The sequence below is a fragment of the Oncorhynchus keta genome, chromosome 5, assembly GCF_023373465.1.
Source record: "Oncorhynchus keta strain PuntledgeMale-10-30-2019 chromosome 5, Oket_V2, whole genome shotgun sequence".
NCBI lineage: Eukaryota > Metazoa > Chordata > Actinopteri > Salmoniformes > Salmonidae > Oncorhynchus > Oncorhynchus keta.
In genome coordinates this window covers 36,464,034-36,472,498 of record NC_068425.1, presented here as the reverse complement: position 1 = coordinate 36,472,498, position 8,465 = coordinate 36,464,034, and the positions used below count along the sequence as shown (strand labels likewise).

The window sequence follows — 8,465 nt, the reverse complement described above, 5'->3', positions numbered from 1 at the left end:
AGGCCGGGACCCTGTCGGTGACTGACTGCTCTAAGGCCGGGACCCTGTCGGTGACTGACTGCTCTCGGGACCCTATTGACTGACTGCTCTAAGGCCGGGATCTACACTGCTCATAAGGCCGGGACTTTAAACACTATGAATACCTTCCTCATATTGTCTTTATCTACACTGAGAATACCTCCCTCATATTGTCTTTTGTCATATTGTCTTAATCTACACTGAATACCAAACACTGTGAATACCTTCCTCATATTGTCTTTATCTACACTGAGAATACCAAACATTGTCTTAATCTACACTGAGAATACCAAACACTATGAATACCTTCCTCATATTGTCTTTATCTACACTGAGAATACCAAACACTGTGAATACCTTCCTCGTATTGTCTTTATCTACACTGAGAATACCTTCCTCGTATTGTCTTTATCTACACTGAGAATACCTTCCTCGTATTGTCTTTATCTACACTGAGAATACCTTCCTCGTATTGTCTTTATCTACACTGAGAATACCTTCCTCGTATTGTCTTTATCTACACTGAGAATACCTTCCTCGTATTGTCTTTATCTACACTGAGAATACCTTCCTCGTATTGTCTTTATCTACACTGAGAATACCTTCCTCGTATTGTCTTTATCTACACTGAGAATACCTTCCTCGTATTGTCTTTATCTACACTGAGAATACCTTCCTCGTATTGTCTTTATCTACACTGAGAATACCTTCCTCGTATTGTCTTTATCTACACTGAGAATACCTTCCTCGTATTGTCTTTATCTATCTGTGTGACCTTAGTGTGTGTGTGTGTGTCTGCAGTAACCTTAATGTGTGTGACCCTGCAGTAACCTTAATGTGTGTGTGACCCCGCAGTAACCTTAATGTGTGTGACCCCGCAGTAACTTTAATGTGTGTGACCCTGCAGTAACCTTAATGTGTGTGACCCTGCAGTAACCTTAATGTGTGTGACCCTGCAGTGACCTTAATGTGTGTGTGACCCTGCAGTGACCTTAATGTGTGTGACCCTGCAGTGACCTTAATGTGTGTGTGACCCTGCAGTGACCTTAATGTGTGTGTGACCCTGCAGTGACCTTAATGTGTGTGTGACCCTCCAGTAACCTTAATGTGTGTATGACCCTGCAGTAACCTTAATGTGTGACCCTGCAGTAACCTTAATGTGTGACCCTGCAGTAACCTTAATGTGTGTGTGACCCTGCAGTGACCTTAATGTGTGTGTGACCCTGCAGTAACCTTAATGTGTGTGTGACCCTCCAGTAACCTTAATGTGTGTGTGACCCTGCAGTGACCTTAATGTGTGTGTGACCCTGCAGTGACCTTAATGTGTGTGTGACCCTGCAGTAACCTTAATGTGTGTGTGACCCTGCAGTGACCTTAATGTGTGTGTGACCCTCCAGTAACCTTAATGTGTGTGTGACCCTCCAGTAACCTTAATGTGTGTGTGACCCTGCAGTAACCTTAATGTGTGTGTGACCCTGCAGTAACCTTAATGTGTGTGTGACCCTGCAGTGACCTTAATGTGTGTGTGACCCTCCAGTAACCTTAATGTGTGTGTGACCCTGCAGTAACCTTAATGTGTGTGTGACCCTGCAGTAACCACAGCCACCCAGAGATAGAGGAGATCTCCTTGGTGGTCCGTCGTCACATGAGCCGCCCCCCCAGCAGCACCTTTCACCCCCAGGACTTCAGTGACCTCATCAGCTTCATCCTCTATGGCAGCCAGCACCGCGGAGGGTAGGCTACCTGGCTCTGTGGGGGGGGCTAACGTGTGTGTCGTGGGTCCCGTGTGCCTCAGTTGGTAGAGCTTGGGGCTTACAACGCCAGGGTTGTGGGTTCGATTCGCACGAGGGACCAGAATGGGGAAGGGGAAACTTTGTGTGTGTGTTCTGCTAACCTGTGTGTGTGTGGATATATGCTAACCTGTGTGTGTGTGGATATATGCTAACCTGTGTGTGTGTGGATATATGCTAACCTGTGTGTGTGTGGATATATGCTAACCTGTGTGTGTGTGGATATATGCTAACCTGTGTGTGTGTGGATATATGCTAACCTGTGTGTGTGTGTGTGTGTGGATATATGCTAACCTGTGTGTGTGTGTGGATATATGCTAACCTGTGTGTGTGTGTGGATATATGCTAACCTGTGTGTGTGTGTGGATATATGCTAACCTGTGTGTGTGTGTGGATATATGCTAACCTGTGTGTGTGTGTGGATATATGCTAACCTGTGTGTGTGTGGATATATGCTAACCTGTGTGTGTGTGGATATATGCTAACCTGTGTGTGTGTGGATATATGCTAACCTGTGTGTGTGTGTGGATATATGCTAACCTGTGTGTGTGTGGATATATGCTAACCTGTGTGTGTGTGTGGATATATGCTAACCTGTGTGTGTGTGTGGATATATGCTAACCTGTGTGTGTGTGTGGATATATGCTAACCTGTGTGTGTGTGTGGATATATGCTAACCTGTGTGTGTGTGTGGATATATGCTAACCTGTGTGTGTGTGTGGATATATGCTAACCTGTGTGTGTGTGTGGATATATGCTAACCTGTGTGTGTGTGTGTGGATATATGCTAACCTGTGTGTGTGTGTGTGTGGATATATGCTAACCTGTGTGTGTGTGTGTGTGGATATATGCTAACCTGTGTGTGTGTGTGTGGATATATGCTAACCTGTGTGTGTGTGTGGATATATGCTAACCTGTGTGTGTGTGTGTGGATATATGCTAACCTGTGTGTGTGTGTGGATATATGCTAACCTGTGTGTGTGTGTGGATATATGCTAACCTGTGTGTGTGTGTGGATATATGCTAACCTGTGTGTGTGTGTGGATATATGCTAACCTGTGTGTGTGTGTGTGGATATATGCTAACCTGTGTGTGTGTGTGTGGATATATGCTAACCTGTGTGTGTGTGTGTGGATATATGCTAACCTGTGTGTGTGTGTGGATATATGCTAACCTGTGTGTGTGTGTGTGTGTGGATATATGCTAACCTGTGTGTGTGTGTGTGTGTGGATATATGCTAACCTGTGTGTGTGTGTGTGGATATATGCTAACCTGTGTGTGTGTGTATATGCTAACCTGTGTGTGTGTGTGTGTGTGGATATATGCTAACCTGTGTGTGTGTGGATATATGCTAACCTGTGTGTGTGTGTGTGGATATATGCTAACCTGTGTGTGTGTGGATATATGCTAACCTGTGTGTGTGTGGATATATGCATTTAACCTTTGTGTGTGTGTGGATATATCCAACCTGTGTGTGTGTGTGGATATATGCTAACCTGTGTGTCACTTGTGGATATATCTAACCTGTGTGTGTGTGGATATATGCTAACCTGTGTATTGTGTGTGTGTGTGGATATATGCTAACCTGTGTGTGTGTGTGTGGATATATGCTAACCTGTGTGTGTGTGTGTGGATATATGCTAACCTGTGTGTGTGTGGATATATGCTAACCTGTGTGTGTGTGTGTGGATATCATGCTAACCTGTGTGTGTGTGTGTGTGGATATATGCTAACCTGTGTGTGTGTGTGTGTGTGGATATATGCTAACCTGTGTGTGTGTGTGTGTGTGTGTGGATATATGCTAACCTGTGTGTGTGTGTGTGTGTGTGTGTGGATATATGCTAACCTGTGTGTGTGGATATATGCTAACCTGTGTGTGTGTGGATATATGCTAACCTGTGTGTGTGTGGATATATGCTAACCTGTGTGTGTGTGGATATATGCTAACCTGTGTGTGTGTGGATATATGCTAACCTGTGTGTGTGTGGATATATGCTAACCTGTGTGTGTGTGTGTGTGGATATATGCTAACCTGTGTGTGTGTGTGGATATATGCTAACCTGTGTGTGTGTGTGGATATATGCTAACCTGTGTGTGTGTGTGGATATATGCTAACCTGTGTGTGTGTGTGGATATATGCTAACCTGTGTGTGTGTGTGGATATATGCTAACCTGTGTGTGTGTGTGGATATATGCTAACCTGTGTGTGTGTGTGGATATATGCTAACCTGTGTGTGTGTGTGTGTGTGTGGATATATGCTAACCTGTGTGTGTGTGTGTGTGGATATATGCTAACCTGTGTGTGTGTGTGGATATATGCTAACCTGTGTGTGTGTGTGGATATATGCTAACCTGTGTGTGTGTGTGTGTGTGTGGATATATGCTAACCTGTGTGTGTGTGTGGATATATGCTAACCTGTGTGGGTGTGTGTGTGGATATATGCTAACCTGTGTGGGTGTGTGGATATATGCTAACCTGTGTGTGTGTGTGTGGATATATGCTAACCTGTGTGTGTGTGGATATATGCTAACCTGTGTGTGTGTGGATATATGCTAACCTGTGTGTGTGTGGATATATGCTAACCTGTGTGTGTGTGTGTGTGTGGATATATGCTAACCTGTGTGTGTGTGTGTGGATATATGCTAACCTGTGTGTGTGTGTGTGGATATATGCTAACCTGTGTGTGTGTGAAACCTGACTGATTTGATATATGCTAACCTGTGTGTGTGTGTGGATATATGCTAACCTGTGTGTGTGTGTGTGTGGATATATGCTAACCTGTGTGTGTGTGTGTGGATATATGCTAACCTGTGTGTGTGTGTGGATATATGCTAACCTGTGTGTGTGTGTGGATATATGCTAACCTGTGTGTGTGTGTGGATATATGCTAACCTGTGTGTGTGTGTGTGGATATATGCTAACCTGTGTGGGTGTGTGTGTGGATATATGCTAACCTGTGTGGGTGTGTGGATATATGCTAACCTGTGTGTGTGTGTGGATATATGCTAACCTGTGTGTGTGTGGATATATGCTAACCTGTGTGTGTGTGGATATATGCTAACCTGTGTGTGTGTGGATATATGCTAACCTGTGTGTGTGTGTGTGTGTGTGGATATATGCTAACCTGTGTGGTGTGTGTGTGTGGATATATGCTAACCTGTGTGTGTGTGTGGATATATGCTAACCTGTGTGTGTGTGTGTGTGGATATATGCTAACCTGTGTGTGTGTGTGTGTGGATATATGCTAACCTGTGTGTGTGTGGATATATGCTAACCTGTGTGTGTGTGGATATATGCTAACCTGTGTGTGTGTGTATATATGCTAACCTGTGTGTGTGTGTGGATATATGCTAACCTGTGTGTGTGTGGATATATGCTAACCTGTGTGTGTGTGGATATATGCTAACCTGTGTGTGTGTGTGGATATATGCTAACCTGTGTGTGTGTGTGGATATATGCTAACCTGTGTGTGTGTGGATATATGCTAACCTGTGTGTGTGTGGATATATGCTAACCTGTGTGTGTGTGGATATATGCTAACCTGTGTGTGTGTGTGGATATATGCTACCCTGTGTGTGTGTGTGGATATATGCTAACCTGTGTGTGTGTGTGGATATATGCTAACCTGTGTGTGTGTGTGGATATATGCTAACCTGTGTGTGTGTGTGTGGATATATGCTAACCTGTGTGTGTGTGTGTGGATATATGCTAACCTGTGTGTGTGTGTGTGTGTGGATATATGCTAACCTGTGTGTGTGGATATATGCTAACCTGTGTGTGTGGATATATATATGCTAACCTGTGTGTGTGGATATATATATGCTAACCTGTGTGTGTGTATATATATGCTAACCTGTGTGTGTGGATATATATATGCTAACCTGTGTGTGTGTATATATATATGCTAACCTGTGTGTGTGTGTATATATATGCTAACCTGTGTGTGTGTGGATATATATATGCTAACCTGTGTGTGTGTGGATATATATATGCTAACCTGTGTGTGTGTGGATATATGCTAACCTGTGTGTGTGTGTGGATATATGCTAACCTGTGTGTGTGTGTGGATATATGCTAACCTGTGTGTGTGTGTGTGGATATATGCTAACCTGTGTGTGTGTGTGTGGATATATGCTAACCGGTGTGTGTGTGTGGATATATGCTAACCGGTGTGTGTGTGTGGATATATGCTAACCTGTGTGTGTGTGTGTGTGGATATATGCTAACCTGTGTGTGTGTGGATATATATATGCTAACCTGTGTGTGTGTGGATATATGCTAACCTGTGTGTGTGGATATATGCTAACCTGTGTGTGTGTGTGTATATATGCTAACCTGTGTGTGTGTGTGTATATATGCTAACCTGTGTGTGTGTGTGGATATATGCTAACCTGTGTGTGTGTGTGGATATATGCTAACCTGTGTGTGTGTGTGGATATATGCTAACCTGTGTGTGTGTGTGGATATATGCTAACCTGTGTGTGTGTGTGGATATATGCTAACCTGTGTGTGTGGATATATGCTAACCTGTGTGTGTGGATATATGCTAACCTGTGTGTGTGGATATATATATGCTAACCTGTGTGTGTGGATATATATATGCTAACCTGTGTGTGTGTATATATATATGCTAACCTGTGTGTGTGTGTGGATATATGCTAACCTGTGTGTGTGTGTGTGTGGATATATGCTAACCTGTGTGTGTGTGTGGATATATGCTAACGTGTGTGTGTGTGTGTGTGTGTGTGGATATATATGCTAACCTGTGTGTGTGTGGATATATGCTAACCTGTGTGTGTGTGTGTGGATATATGCTAACCTGTGTGTGTGTGTGGATATATGCTAACCTGTGTGTGTGTGTGGATATATGCTAACCTGTGTGTGTGTGTGTGGATATATGCTAACCTGTGTGTGTGTGTGGATATATGCTAACCTGTGTGTGTGTGTGGATATATGCTAACCTGTGTGTGTGTGTGGATATATGCTAACCTGTGTGTGTGTGTGGATATATGCGAACCTGTGTGTGTGTGGATATATGCTAACCTGTGTGTGTGTGTGGATATATGCTAACCTGTGTGTGTGTGTGGATATATGCTAACCTGTGTGTGTGTGTGGATATATGCTAACCTGTGTGTGTGTGTGGATATATGCAAACCTGTGTGTGTGCGGATATATGCTAACCTGTGTGTGTGTGTGTATATGCTAACCTGTGTGTGTGTGTGTGGATATATGCTAACCTGTGTGTGTGTGTGGATATATGCTAACCTGTGTGTGTGTGTGGATATATGCTAACCTGTGTGTGTGTGTGGATATATGCTAACCTGTGTGTGTGTGTGGATATATGCTAACCTGTGTGTGTGGATATATGCTAACCTGTGTGTGTGTGTGTGGATATATGCTAACCTGTGTGTGTGTGTGTGGATATATGCTAACCTGTGTGTGTGTGTGTGTGGATATATGCTAACCTGTGTGTGTGTGTGTGGATATATGCTAACCTGTGTGTGTGTGGATATATGCTAACCTGTGTGTGTGTGTGGATATATGCTAACCTGTGTGTGTGTGTGGATATATGCTAACCTGTGTGTGTGTGTGGATATATGCTAACCTGTGTGTGTGTGTGTGTGTGTGGATATATGCTAACCTGTGTGTGTGTGTGTGTGTGTGGATATATGCTAACCTGTGTGTGTGTGTGGATATATGCTAACCTGTGTGTGTGTGTGGATATATGCTAACCTGTGTGTGTGTGTGTGTGTGGATATATGCTAACCTGTGTGTGTGTGTGTGGATATATGCTAACCTGTGTGTGTGTGTGTGTGTGGATATATGCTAACCTGTGTGTGTGTGTGGATATATGCTAACCTGTGTGTGTGTGTGGATATATGCTAACCTGTGTGTGTGTGTGGATATATGCTAACCTGTGTGTGTGTGTGATATATGCTAACCTGTGTGTGTGTGTGGATATATGCTAACCTGTGTGTGTGTGTGGATATATGCTAACCTGTGTGTGTGTGTGTGTGTGTGTGTGTGTGGATATATGCTAACCTGTGTGTGTGTGTGTGGATATATGCTAACCTGTGTGTGTGTGTGTGTGGATATATGCTAACCTGTGTGTGTGTGGATATATGCTAACCTGTGTGTGTGTGTGGATATATGCTAACCTGTGTGTGTGTGTGTGATATATATATGCTAACCTGTGTGTGTGTGTGGATATATGCTAACCTGTGTGTGTGTGTGGATATATGCTAACCTGTGTGTGTGTGTGGATATATGCTAACCTGTGTGTGTGTGTGGATATATGCTAACCTGTGTGTGTGTGTGGATATATGCTAACCTGTGTGTGTGTGTGGATATATGCTAACCTGTGTGTGTGTGTGTGTGGATATATGCTAACCTGTGTGTGTGTGTGGATATATGCTAACCTGTGTGTGTGTGTGGATATATGCTAACCTGTGTGTGTGTGTGGATATATGCTAACCTGTGTGTGTGTGGATATATGCTAACCTGTGTGTGTGTGTGGATATATGCTAACCTGTGTGTGTGTGTGTGGATATATGCTAACCTGTGTGTGTGTGTGGATATATGCTAACCTGTGTGTGTGTGTGGATATATGCTAACCTGTGTGTGTGTGTGGATATATGCTAACCTGTGTGTGTGTG

At 43.4% G+C, this 8,465-nt stretch overlaps 1 pseudogene; it reads left to right on the top strand.

Moving 5' to 3' along the window:
* Positions 1–8,465, top strand: part of LOC127930364 (serine/threonine-protein kinase SMG1-like) — a 104,805-nt pseudogene that overhangs the window by 39,072 nt on the left and 57,268 nt on the right.